Below are 20,020 nucleotides of genomic sequence, written 5' to 3'. Positions count from 1 at the left end.
TAAAGTTTTCTTAACTTTGAGAGCATTCACACCAATGACATGGGGTCCAGGCCAGGACTTTGGAACAGCTAGAAAACAGAACCTGCCACAGAGAACATTTCCCAGATCAGACTGGGAAACGATTGTGGCGTTTGATCAGGAACGTGTGAATACAACTGTAGGGTATGTCTGATGAGCTTACCCAACGTTACTCAATTTTTATTGTGATTTTCACACTATCGAGTGTTTTTTTCATACAATTTCAGCTCCTGAAGTCATCTGATTATATGAGAATCTTGGCTTTTTTTTTTTAAACAAACAAGTTCTGAGCCCTCACAGTTACAGACAAAAGCTAGAAAACATGATCCAAAAGTATCCTAAAGGCCCAGAAACCCAAAGGCAAATAAACACAATTTTAAAAAAGAAATCTCATGCTTTTTAAGCAAGTCTCATGGGGGAGGAGGGGTAAATCTTGACCCAATCTTTTTTTTTTTTTAAAGAAAATACTTGGGGTTGACAATACTGTTTTACAATTGACAAGAGGCCTTTGCTAAACTTTGATAAGTTTGAAAGCCGATAAGAATATTTTACCTGGGTCACTGCAACATGGGGCACATTGAAGGTAGTACCATTCAGGTAAAAGTATGTGAAAAGCAAGAAGAATCCCAGAAACTTCATAACTAAACATACCACAAAAGTGATATATATTGGCTTTGTCGGCAGATATATGGATTCTTGAGCATCTGCACAAGACATTAAACAGCAATACTAAATTGAAATTAAAGGCCAGATCCTCAGCTGGTGTAAACCGCCAATATTCCACAGAACTAAATGGAATATGTTAATTTACATCAGCTGAGGCTCTGACCTTACATTTTAGAAGCATGGCATGCTCATTTGTTTGCATAGGACAGCAGGAGTGACATAAATTCATAGTCACTAAAGAAACTTTTGAAATCTGTTCTATTCTCCAAGGGTAAGAAAAGCCAAAATGAATACATCTATGTCTGTTCCCAGGTCCATTAAAGGAAAATCAGTGCACTGCGCTACAGGTTTGCTAGATTAAGAAGAATTCATTGCATTTAAATTTTTCTTATCAATGGCTATATAGATTATTGCCACAATAGCCACAAAAGCTTGAGGTCGTATTTGTATAGCATGAAAGCTATTTCTCTTAATACAACTTAGTAAAGTATAATCAAGTTAATTTTAAATACAACTGTAAATCAAGTATTCATAATGCCATAAAAATATCTATCCCTGAACTGATGACTAAAATCTAACTTGAAATTAATGCAGATATTATAATTTGCAATTAAGCTGTGGAGCTCTATTTCAGGAAAAGCTCAGAAAGGAATTAGTTTTCCAGTTTCAACAACAGTAGAATTAAATGTGTGCGTAATTTTACTTTTTTGTTGCTTGATCTTTCTACATTTGGGGGGTAAGTATATTTAGATTATCCCAAAATATAAAGTCAACCAGTGGATGTTAACTCTTCTCTAAAGTAAGTCGTATGTAGACTATTGGGGAAGGGATTGAAAATAAAGCCATGAGTCAGTTAAAGTGTTCTATTTAACCTACATTAGAACATTTAGGACAGTAAATGAACTTGAAGGGTAAAATTCTCCCACCAATGACTGTTTCTTTTCAGAGACTCTTACCTATTCAATTACATTTTCAGGAACCTGTTTGCATTTTTATTTATCTCAAGAAAGGGGGATAGTTATGGCTAGTAAATCAACTTCAGTGCAACTTGAGCACACAGGGATACGGAAATTCAGAAATACAGGATTATGGATTATTGTGTCAACTGGTTTTGATGGGTCATCTTTCGTGCTTGGTCAAGGGAGTAACAAGGTGCCTTACACACCCTTACTCCCTTGCAAGGGCTACTCATATTGTGAGTAGCAACACAGAGAAAAATCAATGCCAAGGAGGACTTTACTTCCCCTCATATCCCAATTAAAGTGGGTTGGGTGTGGGAAGGAAAAGTAGTTCCACACACATGCCCCGCCTTGTTCCAGCCAGCACACCAATGGGAGTAGCTGTGCCAGGTGTAGGGCTTGCACTGATTACATTCCCTCAGAGGAAGGGGGAACCAGGTCGCGATTCTCAGTGTCACAATCTGGTTCGAGTTCTGCTCTTGATGCAATGCACTGCCTATCAGGATGCCACTAGCTTCCATTACATTTTCATGCAGGCTACAATCTTGCAACCTAATCCATGCAGGTGGAATCTGATTGCAGGACTAATGGCAGAGTTCGGATCATAGGCTATGACGTTGTGATAAATGAGAATTCTGCACATGAAGGAAGTAGAATCTGTCCCTTCAATTCCAAGCCAGTGTGAAAGGCTGCAATATAGTTATTGAAAGAGAATATGGAAGTTTGGAAAACCGTCACCACAATAAAAACCAAAATCTCAACAACAGTGTCTCAGAAAGCAAAGCAAAGCTATTCAAATTTAGCTAGCTCTGGAATTAATATAAGTATTCCTCCTCAAACAAAGGTCTCCCATTAATTAACACAGCTGAGACTAATCTATTAATTTCAACAGGATCATTGGGTAGCCTAAGGATGCATGATTGCACCATTAACTATTAATATTCACTGCTTCTCTTGTCCATCTGTATGGCTAAATAAGATGAAGTCCAGCCAACCACTTCAGTGTGATGTCCAAGTGCAGTAGTAAAGATCCCCTATAATAGATAGTGATGTTTTGGATGGAATGACTTCAACATGAAACTATTCACATGTTTGCTTGGTAAAAACAACAATGCAAAGCCCTGGGACTTGACAGCAACACAGGTGGCATTCTACTGAGGCCTACAGGCATTACCCTGTCTTTGGGATACAGTGGAGGAACACTATCTCAGCAGGAGCTCAGGAAGGCTTTGTGCCTGAAGCCACATAAGGCCGCAGAAGGGTAATGGCTCAAAGACCTCCCTGAGCTTATTGCTAACAGGAGCACTAGCCCTGTGGAGGAGTCAAAGTACTCCCTCTCAGTCAGGCTGCTGCTCCCACAGTAAGACATTCTTGCACATACCTCCTACCCTCCCTGACACCCTCATGAAGGGACCAGGCACAGTCTGGCCCTCAATGTACCAGCTGAAATTACAAACAAGCCAACATGGAATTCCAGAGAGATGCTAAGAGACATACATACTCCTCCTTTTTTAGGGGTAACTTTCTTAACCCAGATTTCCAAAGAGAAAGCTCACAGAAATGGCTGGTTTGATGCTTTCCAGTGTAATAATCAACATGGCCTCAGTAATTACTCTCTGTTTGACTGCCGGCTCTGCAATGCCCATAAGTTGGAGAAAGATTGTACGGGAATCGAGAGAGATTTGGGTTTTGCTTCTCTTTTTGAATACTGCTCAGGTCATTTAATTGCATCTGAGTCTAAGCAGGTACTGCTGCCCTGGAGAGAAGGAGATAAAATGAGGCCCAGCCAAGGCCACTTCTCCCCAACTCCCCACAAACCTAGAACTATTAAGGGGTAACAGCCACTCGGGACACTCGGATGCTTTCCCTGCCATGTGGGCTTAGGGACAGAAAATGCAGGCAGGATCCAGCCAGACACAAGCTTGCAGAGCAGCTACACAATCAAAGTGGGACTGACAGACTGATGTCATCAGAGTATTTTCTACAGTTTTGACAGGACATTCTCTGTGCTGGTTGGCTGTTTGCTCCAAGCTCTCCAGCCCCCTCTGCTGACACTTTCCCCTTCCCCACCACTATCTGGTAACTAGGTTCTTATACCATGTCCATAACTGTAGCATCAGAAAACCACAACCCACCACTGTGTCGTCTTTCCATCTCTTACCTGGTATTATATAGGATCTGTTATTGATCTGGAATCTTCTTAAGTGGTTTATCTATTCCTTAGGCTCTGCAGTACATCCTCAAATCAAAATGTATTGGCTGTTGAGGGTTCAGGGCAGACTCCTCATATTATTTAAATGGAATTTTGGTGGGTTATACAGAGAGGCTGAATGGTTCAGAAGTTTAGTGGTCAGTGACCTGAAACCCAGCCCCCAGGTAATGTTACACCAGCGCTCTTGCTAAACTGCATAAATACTAAACACTTGTTCCCCATATTTGGGACATGATCCTGGGAGATGCTGAACACTCCTGCCGGATGGAAATATGGATGCTTAGCACCTTGTAGGCTCAGGTCTTTAAAGAGCAGCTGCGAGATTGGAGGGTGTGGGGGAGGGAAATAGCAGTCAATCACATTGAGCTCATTGATTTCAATGGGAGGCCTGGGCATCCTGAACTATTGACAATAGGGCACATCATACCTTGGATTCCACCACTGCCATACAATTTGACATAACCTACGAACTGTCAGACACCAAAGAAACCAATGTACAGTACGCAATACCAGCACACAACCCACTGTCACTTCACCTTCATTGTATGCTGTTTTTAATCCTCAATTGCAAAAACAGAATAAGAGGAAACAAACATCTGCCAGTTGTGACCTGCAGAAATTTCAGATCAGATGAAATTACTATGGGCATATGGGGAGTTTAAGTAGTATTGCCATCTTCTGAAACAAATGGAAACTTGACTCACTTTACTGTCCATCAGCTGGCTTCAAATGACTAACTTGCACGTTCTATTTTGAGAGCAAGGTGGTAACTGGTTTTATCTACCTATTTTGAGTCCTTTTTGGACCTTAAAATTGGGGAAAATTCTACCATTGTGTACTATACATGCTTTATATAGGTTTGACTGACTACAATGGGTGTCACGTGGCCCTGGAATTTCAAGTTAGCTCACTAGAAAGCATATCCCTTCTTTGTCATTTACACCTTTTGGGGTGTATTTTACACTTGTTCCACATGAAAAATGAGCATAGGATATGGCCAAATACCTACATTTCCTACTAGACCACAGCTTCCACGTAGTCTTTACAACTAGCACCTGTAAGAGACTGATTATTAAAATAAGGGCAAAAACTGAGCTTCAAAAAATAAAACTTTGCTTTTATGAATTTTATTTCCCTCTGCTCTTATCACTTTGCTCTCCTGTTGTAACAGCATACTCTGCAATTACATGTGTGTGAAGCTCTATGCATTCATGTTCAACGAGCAAATGGTAAGAAAAAATGTCATGGCCTGATACCTAGTTACTATTTTTCAGTCTGTTGTGGATTTCTGAAAGGGCATGTTTACCATTTTTTCTGCTTTTGATGTGGGAAAATGTAGACATTTTCCGCCTGGGCAATAAATCCATCCTGAAAGTTCATTTAATGGAACATGTTGCATTGCTTGCTTATATACAGATACTTGCAACATAACAAATAGTGAGGTAAACGTAAATATATCCAAATCCTGTTCAGAAAAAAAAAGACTGGACAATGATTTTACTTGGAACTCAACTTTTTCTAAAAAAATTTTCATTTTAAATGTCAATAGACAATCACCACCAGTATAATCATAATCTTTCCTATAGCCCTTTAGAAACATTAAACAATATTTATATATGCAGCCTAAGTCACTACTTACTTGTATCAAAGTGTTCAGATACAACATTTATTTGGATTAAAATCTTAGGAGCCAAACCATGCACACCATCCTCCCGCTCTCTCGCTCTCGTTCTGTCACTACCCTTTTGATTCAATTTGGTCAGATTAAGCAGGAATAATGGAATAATTTGATCACTGTCTAGCAAACATTGCCATTTAACTCATAAGGACAAAGGACAAAGTTCTGACTGAGACAGAGGAAATAAAAATTGCAGAGCCAACTTGAGGTACTTTAAAGGGGCCTGACTTTCAGAAAGCGCAGAGCACTCACCTTCTGAATATTAGGTCCTTTTTAGCCTGCTTCAAATTGGCAACCAAAAATCACTACTCACTTTCGGAAATCTTGGACTTTTTCGAAATGTTATCCCTCACCTCAGTTTAAAAATGGTAAAGCTGAGACAAAGCCTGTAACAACGAACAGTTCTAAGTTCAAACAATTAGACTAAACTTCTCTAATAATGGTAGCAATATTAGGGTAAGATCGTATTTATCACAAATGAGGACACTACATTGGACTCTAATCCAGCCATCATTTTATGGTCCCCACATCCTCCTGGAAATATTTAAAATCCACCTAATATTCTCAACTGCTGCATTTTTCAATTGGACAACATGTGTAAAAATCACATAGAGCCAAACTACACAGTTGATGTTGAGATTATACGTTATACATTGTGTATGTATTTATTTATACATATTATTCACATGCAGCACTGAAAATTCAAGTTATCTAAATTAACTATACATTTATCTTCTGCTCCTGATTTCCCCTCTAGAGCAGGCAATACAATATGTCCTAGTGGTTTGTGATAATTCTACCAACTTTTGATCTATCTATGCTGCTTTCGGGAGTTATGTCATCAAAAGTGTGGAAAAAATGACAGACATCCTTTTCTGGCAGGCAGGAGAAGACCAGTGGTTCCCCATTTGACCTGGGGGCTGCTGCCACACCTTTACACATACAAATGGAGTCTGTATTCTAGGCCGCTTTGCATGGAGTTGATTGTATCCCTGTAAACAGAACATGCTTTTCTCTATGGAATGCTATACATTATCATTCATGTTAAAAGAAAATTATTGGTAGTATTTACAATATAGTGACTCAATGCCACTAAGTAAGCAGTGAAATGTCATCTGAAAAATGACAGATCTTTCTTCTCAAGCTGAGAAACCTATTATGACTTCATATTGTATGCCAGCTTTCTGCCGCCATAGAAAAAGATAAGCAAATCCAGACAGATTTTGAGTTTTCTTCTTTGCCGCCACTAGGGCATCTCACTACACCTCAATTCTGCAATCTTTGCTCAACTTAGAGTAGTACTCTTGAGTGTGATTACATGAAACTTGCATAAACTCAATGTGACAACGCACATTAGTAGGTATTAATGTGGGTAGAAGTTGCACAATCAGGGCCTAAACTTTAAAATCACGCTTTTTTACATGTAAGTACCCAGAATGTTTTTGCAGCTCTCAGCTATGACTCCAGAATGCTGATTTCTGAGCTCTAGTAACACACACAAAGTTTTGAGCTACTCCATATTTATCTTGGTGGCTACATCTACACTGTAAGACCAACTCATGGCAACAATTCTCAATGCCCAGGTCAACTGATTTGGCAGCTCACACTACACAGCTTAAAAAAAGCAACGTAGACATTCAGACTCAGGCTGGAGCCCGGATTCTGAAACCCACCCCCCTTCACCAAATTTCAGACCCTGGGCTTCAGTCTGAGCCCCAGCATCAACACAAGTATTGTTAGTCCCATACGCTCTCAAGAGGCTTGTGCGTCCGAGTCATTTGACCTGGGTTCTGAGATTCATTGCTGCAGGTCTTTTTTTTGCAGTGTACATATATTCAGAGACACCAAGATCAGAATATGGCTTTCTGTGTTCAACGTTTATAAGGATACCAATGAAAAGAAAGAGCCACTGATAGAATTAGAGTTTTATATAGTTATGAAATATTGTAATATATTGAGCTTAAGATTCGTGAAGGATAAGAAATCCTTTGAGGATCTTTAAGTGTTTACATATTTAAAATTACTGTTCCCAAGGTAATATGAAAGCCCTAGTTAGTTTACATAAGTTGATATTCCAAACCTACTCCATCTCTCACTACTTTCACTTAATTTCTACCAGAGACTAACAGCCTTGCAAAATTCTACACACTGTGGGCATGCAATTTATTTTTATGGCTAAATAAAATATTGTCAGTTATTATATTACCTGCCTTTTATGGGATGATTGGTGATAGGCAGATTTTGTGCCTCAACTGATACATATTTACGATTTTGAAAGTTTGTTCCATCCTATTACATGGCCAGTTTATTCTATTAAGTAGAATAATACTGTAACTTTTCCACTTGATTACTAAATTCCAGTTTTCAGAAGTGACATCTGATTTCACAAACATACAAATTCTAAATGCATAAAAGCCTGCATTTTCATGTGCAAATGGATATTTGTCCATACGGAGTCAATGATCTACACACGTAAGTGTCAAACTGCAGTCCCAAGTATTGTGCAAATGGGTAACTTGTATATCAAGCTCCTGAATTCAGAGCTTCTACTCACATAAGTCAAGCACATCCATGTTTACAGGACTGGGGCCCTATTGTGCATATGCACAATACTTTTAACTATTGTATTAAATATCTGAAGGCATATAGACTTCTTTCAAAGTATTTAAACTATCAGCTCTCCAGAGCAGGAACTCTACACTATCCACTTAGCAAATGTGTGAGCTCTTTTGGTTGGTGCCATGTATTTCTGATCCAAGGAGGGACTTGCAACCCACAACGCCTCTTGCTGGATTGTGTTGAGAGCACATACTGTGTATTACCACCTATAACTGAAATACAGGGAACAAAAGATTAATGTTCAATTAAGTTTTTTCTTCTCCAGCCTGCATGCAAAAAAAAGCACCGATAGAAGTGTTGGTCGATACTTTGGATATTCTGAAACAGTTTCAGTCTCTGCCACAACATCTTGGTGACCTGAAGCATGAATGATTCAAGTTGCATCACAATGGGACAGAGGAATAATTGTACTTCAGAATAACCAAAAGTTATGTGTACTAGCATTAGCATTATGTGTACTATTACATATATAACGGGTGGAAGGTAGAGATGATATCACCCCCACCCCAAAAATTGAGTTAGTTAAACAACTAGATTCTAAAAGCCACACTGCTAAAGGCTGATTGACCCAAAGCTTCACCTGCATTGGCAATGTTCCCGTATTAAAGTTCTTAAAATACATTGAGGATTCCATGTAAATATGATTTAAACTAGGGCTGTTGATTAATCAGTTAACTCACGCAATTAACTCAAAAAAATTAATTACGATTAAAAAATGAATCATGATTAATCACACTGTTAAACAATAGAATACCAATTTAAATTTATTAAATATTTTGGATGTTTTTCTACGTGTTCAAACATATAGATTTCTATTACAACACAGAATGCAAAGTGTACAATCTCACTTTATATTACAAATATTTGCACTGTATAAGTGATAAAAGAAATAGTATTTTTCAATTCACCTCATACAAGTACTGTAGTGCAATCTCTTTACCATGAAAGTGTAACTTACAAATGTAGATTTTTTTGGTTACAGGACTGCACTCAAAAACAAAACAATTCCAGAGGACATGCACCTATGCTGATGACAGGTTCTGCTCGATAATGATCCAAAGTAGTGCGGACTGACACATGTTCATTTTCGTTATCTGAGTCAGATGCCACCAGCAAAAGGTTGATTTTCTTTTTTGCTGGTTCAGGTTCTGTAGTTTCTGTATTGGAGTGCTGCTCTTTTAAGACTTCTGAAAGCATGCTCCACACCTCGTCCCTCTCAGATTTTGTATGCAACTTAATATTGTTAAACCTTGGGTCGAGTGCTGTAGCTATTTTTAGAAATCTCATATTTGTACCTTCTTTGCATTTTGTAAAATCTGCTGTGAAAGTGTTCTTAAAAAGAATGTGCTAGGTCATCGTTCAAGACTACTATTACATGAAATATATGGCAGAATGCAGGTAAAACAGAACAGGAGACATACAATTCTCCCCCAAGGAGCTCAATCACAAATGTAATTAATGCATTATTTTTTTAAATGAGCATCATCAACATGGAAGCATGTCCTCTGGAATGGTTGCTGAAGCACGAAGGGACATAGAAATGTTTAGTATATCAAGCATGCAAATACCTTGCAATGCCAGCTACAAATCTGTTATGCGAACACCTGTTCTTACTTTCAGGTAACATTGTAAACACGAAGTGGGCAGCATTTTCTCCTGCAAATTGTAACCATACTTGTTTGTCCGAGCGATTGGCTGAACAAGAAGTAGAACTGAATGCAGGGCCGGCGCTACCATTTAGGCAGCCTAGGCAATTGCCTAGTGCGCCAGGATTATTCAAGGGGCGGCATTTTGATGAGGGGGCAGCAGGCAGCTCTGGATGACCTGCCGCAGGCATGCCTGCGGAAGGTCCGCTGGCCGCGGCTCCAGTGGAGCTGCTGCAGTCATGCCTGCGGACGGTCGGCTGCTCGCACGGCTCCGGTGGACCTCCCGCAGGCATGCCTGCGGCAGCTCCACCAGAGCCACGGACCAACGGACCCTCCACAGGAATGACTGTGGCAGCTCCACCGGAGCAGCGGGATCAGCATGGGGGGCGGCGAAATGGCTGTGCGCCTAGGGCATGAGAAACCCTAGCGCCGGTCCTGACTGAATGGACTTGTAGGTTCTAAAGTTTTACATTGTTTTATTTTTGAATGCAGTTATTTTTTGTAAATAACTCTACATTTGTAAGCTCAACTTTCATGATAAAGAGATTGCACTACTGTACTTGTATTAGGTGAATTGAAAAATACTATTTCTTTTGTTTTTTACAGTGCAAATATTTTAAATCAAAAATAAATATAAAGCGAGCACTGTACAGTTCATATTCTGTGTTGTAATTGAAATCAATATATTTGAAAATGTAGAAAACATCCAAAAATATTTAAATAAATGTATTTTATTATTGTTTAACAGCACAGATTAATCACGATTATTTTTTAATTAATCTTGATTAATTTTTAATCGCTTCACAGCCCTAATTTAAACACGTTGCTGCTCCATCTCAAAATACCATAAGAAAACTCCCAAACTTCTGATAAGAGTTTTTTGCAATTCTCCATGAACAAGTCTGTAAAAAACTTCTTCCGGTTAGAGTGTGCATGCACTGATTTGTTGCAAACAGTATCTTATCTGGATGCTACAATCTTTAGAGATGTGACACACCTTCATTACAAAATCCAAAACATGCAGACTTTTTCTGGTTTTCAATACAAACTTGACGCTCAGCCAGAGCCATCAAGAGTGTGGTAAGATTCACACTCTTCTGAATGAATTTGGGCTTTTTTCTTAGCAAACTTGTATGAAAACCACACAACTCTGTGGTTTCAACCTAAAGAGCAGCTTCATCTGAATTTCTCCTTTATTTGTGTGTGTTTATTTGAAGCTGAAAGCAAAACCCATAGTTTGTGACCCATATGGATATAAGCCAAAGAAAGTTCAGTCCAGGAGAAAGCCTACAAACTCAACCAGCTGAACTTTGCATAGTTTTAACTGACTGTGCATAGTTTAGGAGCTCTTTTTTGGATTGGAGGAATTCAGACTAGTATATAAGAGGCGTTACAATTTAAACTGGCTCCCTGCTAAATGAAGATAAAGACTGGTGTGCTTATTAACATGGACACAGAATGGCCTGCTCATGATGAAGATCACAAACCTTGCCTGTAACCCACAAACTTGAAAACCAATACTACTCATTCTTCCCCTATCCCCACCCTTCCTGACCAGGAGTACAGCCCCACATTCCATTCAAGAACCTTACTCTCATTAAATATCCATTCATCGGCAACATCAGTATCCAAGTTGCCCCACTTCTGACCTGAATTGTAGTACCCACGCAGCATACGGTTTCCCTATTTGAAAAACCCCTTTGGGTAAGCAGATTATGTGGCTATGCTAAAGACCACCGGACACTGTTTTTCCTCTCTCACCCCTACTCCCCTCAAACAGAAACAAATTGCCTCAACTGCTTGCTATTCCAGGCCCAGCGCATATTCCTTTGCAGCAGCTCTCACCAACAATACTGAGGCCATCCTAACACATTGCTAATTTTATTATTGCTATATTAAACACCTGTTAGCATAACGCACTGGCTTGCATGTGTTTGTGTATCCCATTTTATGCTTCATCTATAGAAGAGAAGAGTCTGTTACAGCTCCTAGCTACAGAATCTGGCTTTTTAGCTCAAGCTGAGAAGACTCAGGTCTTCTCTCCTTGAGTGGAGCTTATGTGATTCTCCAGGACATGGAACATACATGGAGACCATAGGCTTACACCAAATCACAGAGGATGTGAAGGTTTCACATCCTGAAGAGCTGGGATGGTCCTCAAGGAAAACCACAGGATATGTAATGACATACACATCAGAAAACTCATCTTGGAGACACTGCAGGCTGTACTTGTAACTGTTGTCAAAGCTGCTAGGATGCAGTTTGCAAACCTTTCTGATATGGTCAGTGGGGGTGAGCTTTGCCAAGTAGCAAACATACTTGTGGTAAAAAAATAAAAAACAGTTCTTGCGTTTTTACAAACACTGGCTCATTTTTGAAAGAAATGTGGTTACTTATAACATTAAAACATTCATAGCAAATAAAAATCTGGTTTGTGATAATTTTGGACATCTCAAAATTAAGTACCAGTACCTACCGCCATATAATTAAAATAAAGCCCAATGGATCAATTTCAAAAGAGACACACAATCAAGATCAAAATGATATATTCAGAAACCTTCCTTTCCTGCATTACTAATGACACCCAGAAGGATTAGTAAAACTATATGAACTTTTAAAATCTTATTTGTCTTTCACTATTCCTGCTGCTTATTTATTTTCTGCACTTCACTTGGCTCAGATGGTCGGGTTTACTGTCAATTTTACTTTCTCTTCCTAGTGGTATCAGACAAAAATATCTAATCCTGCTGCAGCAAACCAAGGAAAATAGGATTTATGTCCAAAAAATCCCACTAAGCACTCCTCACACTGAGGTGTATTTAGTCACCTCAGAATAAAAAAAGATACATAATGTAAAAATGATAAACAGTGGCATATGCCTATAGTTATATCAAGTCCATAACACTGCATGGTTTTTATGTTACTACTGTATTGTCTTCACACTGCCTCCAAAACTATAATTCCATTACATTCCAGTGCGGCAGTAATAAAGATTTTAAAAGACAAGACTTATAAGGCAGCTCTGTACTCATATTGACTAAAAATGACAAAAAAAGACAGCATTTAAAATGACAGCTTTAACAGCATACAAGTTGGCATTAAGTAGTTTTCAAAAGAGTGTTTTGTATTTTTAAAGAATCCATTGCAACTTACCACAGCTTGTGCTATGTCTCATCTATAGGAAATGATTGGGAGGGGTCAACTTCATGCCTGAATTCCCATAGCTGAATCTGGCCTGCTGCTGGTACCAATTTCTAATGCTAGCCCTAAACACAGAAAAACCAAAGAGAAAGAAACATTGTATTTTACCTTTTAAACATGAGTTTTTAATTAACACACACACACAAGAAATGAAGACTAAAATATAAAAGGAAGGAAAATCCTCATTAAATTAAAATTCCAACATTAACCCACTATTTTTTGCATAAAATTTAAGATTCTTTTGTAATATAATCACCACAGTGAGGGAATTTCTAAGCAAACAAAATAGGTTGCTCATGCATTTGTCACATGATACGGAAGGCTGCTCTAGTCCAATATCAATGAACCCATTAGGGCTTAGGCAAAGTTTTCTTACCATTCATTCAAAACACAAACTGCAAGCAGCTCAAAAGAAGATTGTACTGAGACTGCATAATAAGAATAGCACATTAAGAATCCTTATAAGAGGAGGTTACTCCTTAATCACAAGCTTTTTAAACCATCTTAAGGTATTGGGCCAAACTTTATACTGACTCACATCCTATGCAATCCTACAGTAGTCAATGTTTAATTCAGTATTTGGCTCCTTATGGTGAGATCCTGGCCTCTTCTGAAACCAGTGGTGCATTTTCCATTGATTTCAAGGGGGCCAGGATTTCACCCTTGGGGTTTTTTTTGTTTTTACTATTTGTCTATATGCCAAAGGCCACAGTCTGTGCTCTAGTGTACCCATTTTGCACCCTGAAAGTGATGCAAAGCAACCCCAAAGACAACATGTCTTGCCCTGGCACAATCATGCCAGTGCAGAGCCAGCAGAACCATTCCTAACCTATCCCACCTCCTGGCATGGTCAGCGGGATTGTCAGGGCACTCAGAAGCCAATGGCTTTTGCAGGAGCTGTGCTGGGCACTCCATAGTAAGAGCTGAGAAGCTGACCAGCCCCCATCCCCATTGTGCAAAAGAAAGAGAAAAAGATCAGAACCTACTGAACGTGTCTGATTTCTTTTTTCTGCTCCCATTACTTTAAAAAATACCAAAGAGATTGTTCTTAAAGCCTGCTAACAATAATAACGGTGAAGCTCTTGAGCTAGGACTTTTGTATATTAAGTAACCAACCCAAGTAAAATTGTATTACCATCCGATAAACTTCTGAAACTAGAAGATTCAGTACCATTAAAATTACATATTTACCTTCCCCTTCCCAACAGCGCCTTTCATTTGTACTTCAATAATCAGTGACTCAGTGCAGAGCACAGGAATACGACCCTAACATCTAATATTCCACAGTAATGAAGGTGAAGTTGTGTTTTGCTTTCAGTTACTAATAAACAAGGTTTCTACATTACAGTTGACTATGTTACACTAAAGGATTCTTTTCCCCCCAAGTCTCTGTCCCCAAGGTGTGGGTACTATAGTAAGGGGAAGGGGGGCAGAAGCTTGTGGCAGTTACAGCATAGTTTTGGATTAGTGCCAAATCTACCCACCATATGGGGGAGGAGGTATTTTTCTTGGAGGGTAACACTGAACTTCAGAGAACCTGTAGCAAGGGAAGCAGAGAATGGATAGAAGCAGGAAACCAATTTGTATTTGTTTGTTATTTTGGTTCAGCGAAATCTTTTTTCCCTTCCTGTTTGTTAGCTCAATGAAGAAATAAAGCAGCATGAACGATAGCAAAGCCATGATTAAATTTTTTTTAAGTCATCATTTCTACTAGGGCTACTATGAACTAAAAATGTGACCAGGATAATGGGAGGTTTAAGTGGTTTGGAGTGCTCACCAGAATAATGTTTATAGTTTTTGCTATTCAGGAACCATCTAAAGAATGGTGTTCATTTGCTTTGCATTGTAGTTTACATGTACGTTTTAAAGCTAGGACTTTTCTCTTAATTCTGTATTTTAAAATAATTGGATTTTTTTTAAAATAGCATATGCATAATAGAGGAATCTGATTCTTTTCAGGCCTGCTTTTGCTCCCACTGAGGTTAAGGAGAGTTTGCAACACAATGCAAAGCAGGACTGGGCCCTATAATATTCCAAAAGGATAACATAAAAGGAAATTTGGTAGATCTCCCATTGTAATATAAAATCTGTCTTTCAAAAATCAACACTTAAACAATATTGTGTCTTGCAATTATTGACCGGTACTATGAAATCATTAAGTAATGGCTGCAGACATGCCAGACACTGACAGCAAACAACACATTCGTCCCTGCTCGGATCTGCTCATAAACCAACCCTTCCAGCACATACACACTTCTCTCAGCAACAAGAGAAATGTTCTCTAATATCAAGCATGCAGCAGAGTCAGCTGAAGGCAGCTAATATTTCATGTTAAGTGCTTTTTACCCTTATGCCCTTCAGAAATGTTTCTGGAATCATAAAGCTCCTCAATAGCACCATACTAAAACAACAGGACCCTAACAAATTATCCTGCTGCTGTTTCAAAGCATGTGTATAACGGTGCATGTGTGTGAATATGAGACAGAAGGAGAGAAAAATATAGTTTCATGGCTTTCTGAGGTCCAACCACGTCTATGATTCACATTTGTGTTCCCAATGGAGAAAAATCAATTGCTCCATCCAGCAAAAACAGGTATTTTTATGCCACTTTGGGGTCTAGAAAGAGTATCCAGCAGGCAGAAGGAAAACCAGGGAAATGAGGGCACTTTACTCCAGCATATACTATGCAGTCACCGACGCTGACATGTTTTGAATTAGGGTCAGAGGATCACAGTGTTTATACATCTCCTTATGTCCAGGTAATCTGAATCAAATGTGTTTGCATGTGGTGGAACATAACACAAACAATTCCAGTATATTGTACATGCATGCTCTCACTCCTCCATTCCCCCCCTTTTTTAAATAAATTGGCCATGCATGACAAAATATCTATGTCCTGCAGCCAGCTCATTTCAGAGAGGTTCCTTGATTTGACAATGTATACTATGTTATTTAATATTTCCCCATAAAAACTCTCCCTCTGTGTCTTCATTTCCTTTGGTAAAATCTCTATTTATATTTTGGTTTGGTTCATCTTTCACCAGGTCTCTTGAAAGTCACAGTGAACAAATCACAGAAGGGGAAGGCTGCATTGAGGATATTGTGAGGCTATGCAGTAAAAAGGAGCCCATGTAAACAAGCTAACAACCACTCAAGGAACAAGCCCATTCAGATTCTCCAGGGGCACAATTTGCTTATTAGGCATGGCTGTGGCATTTCACTCTCCAAGGAAAATGCAGATTATTTTGTAATAAGCCCCCCTTTGCAAAAGAAAAAAGCAAAATAGTTAATTCTGTTGCAATAGCTGTGCTGCCAGAGCTGTGTTAGGATTTTTCCATAAAGCTACATTGATTTCACTGCAGTCTAAGAAATTGTTGGATTCTTTTCTGTAGCATACTCCTGGGCAATTATTTCGCATATCATTTTCCTAAGGGCTTTTGGTGTCTCTATAAAATGCAGCCGTTTTTGTTTAATTACATCTGGAAGTCATGCAATGGAGTGAAGCCTACCTTAAGAGACCACTTCCTTCAAGACATCCCTCCATCTGCCTATAATTTTTATCAACTACCGCACACATCCCAACACCACAGTTTTTCGGACACACTCACTCTCCTTCCCTTCCCCCATCCCCATTCCTTTTTTTTTTTTTTTTTAAACATTTAACCCCTATGCAAAAGGCCAGTCCTTTTAGCTTCTGGATCACAAAAGGTGTTTATTAATAGCAATTCCTTTTTTTTAAATGACTATATAGTTATTATTTTATATAGCTCTAGACAGATACACACCCAAACAAAATGTTTATTTTGCTGAATTAAAAGCCAAGAGTTATCTCCCAAAGAAAGCCCCAGCAGTTTCAGAGGTAAGGAGGCTGAGTACAGCACTACTGTTTACATGCACCAGCTGTTAAATCACTATCACCACATCCATGCTGTGCCTCTGCACTGCTCCTAAAACCACCCATCACCTAAACAGCCCAAATAGAAATGTTCATACACACCCAAATACAGGAAAATGATGGTCCTCCAGCCACAAACTCTGTAACACTGCTGCCTTCTTGCATTGGTTAGCAGTTTACTTCATTAACCTGGTTCTCTTTCTCATTTTTTTTTAAATGAACAATCAATATTCATCACCCCACCCTGCGAAGGCAGGTTAGTCGTAGAATATTAGCATCAACCACCTACCATTCCGTGCCTGCGAACTATGCTCCCGGTACAGCAACCCTTCCCTCAAACTGCAACCTTACGTGGTATTTTTAACCACATTCCAAACTGAGGAGGAAGAGATGGGGTATTAAAAAAAAATAATTATAATGATGGGCAGGTGACTTCAAGGCAAATCAATTTTAAAAGTGTACTAAATAAAATCCCTGGGGAAAAAAAATAAAGCAGGAGGGGGGAAAGGGAGGAAAAACATATGATAATAATGAAATAAAAGGGAAAGAAAGAGTGGCTTGCTGAATCACCCTCTTTCACTGCCTGGAAACCATTGTGCAGCGTGATGCTGGCTGTACCATTGTGGAACCTACCAGAGGAGACAGGCAGAGGGCTTGGGGAATGGGGCTGCTATGGCAACTGAAAGGAGCACACGTGACGTTAAAGCTCAGAGGTCTCGAGGGTGGGGGCGAGAGAAAAGAGAGAAGAGAAAAAAGTCTAATCTGCTGCTACAGCTAGTGTATCTCCCAGTGAATTAGGGGATAGAGCAGACTGCAAAGGGAAGCTGAATCGCCTTCTGTAGTAGTTACCAGCACCAGCAGCACTGGCATCTGCAACATCAGGGAGCTAGTCTGTATAAAGAGTAGGTAATAACAGAAAGGATTCACTTCATGCAGCTCTGACCTCTTGTTTGCACTGGCTGCTGCGCACACAGGGATCAATGCAGGGAACCCAAAACCACACCTTTTGTGATCCATTCCAGCTTTGTGTTCAAATAGCTACACCACAACAAACAGCAGGGAGTTACTTCCTTCTCTATACCATCCCTTATAGCGATTTGAAATACACATAGGCAAGTAATGCATCTATGAGGATAGAGCCCCTAGAGCAGAACCATGGATTTGTTCTTTGTTACCAGCATGCTGTGCCCTTTAGCTGGATACTCAGGATGCCAGTATTGTGTACCCTCCAGCTCCAGAAAGCCAGCTGGTTGGTAGATAGATACTAGTGTAGTTTGACTTGACAGACTTTGTTCAGATTTTTGGAGTCTTCTAATTTAGGGGTTATGCAACTAGCACTGTCAAAATAGTTCCTATTTGAGGCACATTTGCTTTACATGTCTCAGCAGTTGCTCTGCCCTTTTGCTGTTCAACGGCAAGGGGAAAGATGGTCTTTGGTTAATGCACTGAACCAGACCTCAGGAGGCCTGGGTTCAACTTCTGGTCCTGCCGCAGCCTTCCTGTGTGACATTAGGCAAGTCATTTAGCCCCTCTGTGCCTCAAGTTCCCGTTTTCTAAAATGAGAATAGTGTTAACTCTCCCTCCCTTTGTCTGCTTAGATTCTAGTCTCTTAAGGACAAGTAGTATCTGTTACAGTGTGTTCGTACAGTGCCTACCACAATGGGGCTCTGATCTCAGTTGGAGCCTTTAGGCACTTCTGCAATACAAATAATAAAATATAAGATATACAAGCAATGTATTGAAACCCTTTATAATATCTAATTTCCATTACAGAGAGAATTAACTGCTGTCACAAAGAGATACAGGGTCAAATGTAAAGTAAATACTCCACACACCCTAATGGATTTGAGTAATTCTCTAGCCATCACTGCAATCTTCTCTTCTACTAGGGACTCTACTCAATACCAGATTATTTTAACTCGGACCAATACGTTAACTTTGAACTTTGCTATTATATCAGAGATACCCGGTTGCCAACCAAAACAACAACTCTTGAGTATGCCATGCTTTTGCTAATTATGTGCGTTTTTAAGTGAACCATTAGCATTCATAGGACATATACAGGAAAATCTGTGGCAAACCCAGTGTGAGGATTGATGCATGTGTGTGTCTTTTTTCCTTTTTGTTTCAACAACATGCTGGCTACCCAAGAAGCATGCATGGAATTAGCTGTGGCTCATGCATGCCAACTGCCATGACATAATCACTGCAGTACTTTACAGTTGCTTACAAAGTGACAACTAAGCATCATCTCCACCAGCACTACTCATTCATTACTAGTAGATACTGCAAGATGGGTGAGCTTCATGTGTGGCAGAAAGTACTGAAAGGAAACAGAGGGAAAGGGTGGGAGTTTGGGAATAACTTGAGAAACCAACTACAGAAGATAAAAAGGACATAACTGCATATCAGGGACAAAGCTTGAGACCCGAAGCAACCAACAAAGAATACATCTCTTATTGAAAATGTTGCCAACCCCCAGTTTGTAAACTGAATGGAACTGACCTGCTGCATTTACGTTCACAGACATTAGATCTTATTAAAATGTTCAGTATCAAAGAGGTTTCCTCCAAAGAAGTTTCCACCTCAGCTGAACGTGACTTTCCTCATCACAAGCCATCACACTACCATCTTCTATGTCACTCAGGCCCATAACCTGAATGTCCTCTTCAACTTGGACCTCTCTCTAGATTCTCACAACCAGGCTATTTCCAGATCTTGCTGATTCTTTCTGCATGACATCTTTAAGATACAGTTTTCTTATCCAGTCACAGAGCCAGAACTTCTCCACATTATCATCTCATGTTTCCATTACTGAAACATCCTTTTCTCAGGCCTTGACTAATCTAATCTTTCCCTGATCACATCCATTCAGAATGCTGCTCCAAATATCATTTTCCTAGCCTGTAACTTTCACATCATCTTCTCTTTGCATCAGTCCACTGGCTCTCCCTGCTGACTATTGCATCAAACATAAGCAGTTTGTATTCACTTTTCAAGACCCTCCATCCATCCCCACCCTACATATCATTAACACTCACTCCTAACCAGCCCATGAGGCCAGCTTCCACTAGCTACTTGTTAAATTTTCTACCAAGCACCATTGTGCTTCCTCCCGCATTGCTT

General features: G+C 39.5%; 1 protein-coding gene across 9 annotated transcripts in view; it reads right to left on the bottom strand.

Annotated features, from left to right (window-relative positions):
- Positions 1-17,607, bottom strand: part of MAPK10 (mitogen-activated protein kinase 10) — a 263,109-nt gene extending 245,502 nt beyond the window's left edge. For 6 of the 9 annotated variants that reach the window (XM_030564952.1, XM_030564950.1, XM_030564956.1 and 3 more), the window contains exons 1-2: positions 17,184-17,501; positions 12,952-13,064 (exon numbers count right to left, since the gene is read on the bottom strand). The gene's annotated coding sequence lies outside the window, so the exon portion shown is untranslated. The other 3 variants (XM_030564953.1, XM_030564951.1, XM_030564954.1) reach the window with 3 other exon arrangements.
- Positions 17,608-20,020: the final 2,413 nt, after the last annotated feature.

The sequence above is a fragment of the Gopherus evgoodei genome, chromosome 5 (genome assembly GCF_007399415.2).
Source record: "Gopherus evgoodei ecotype Sinaloan lineage chromosome 5, rGopEvg1_v1.p, whole genome shotgun sequence".
Classification (NCBI taxonomy): Eukaryota; Metazoa; Chordata; order Testudines; family Testudinidae; genus Gopherus; species Gopherus evgoodei.
Note: the sequence above shows the minus strand (reverse complement) of the source record. Positions and strands in the feature narration are given on the sequence as shown.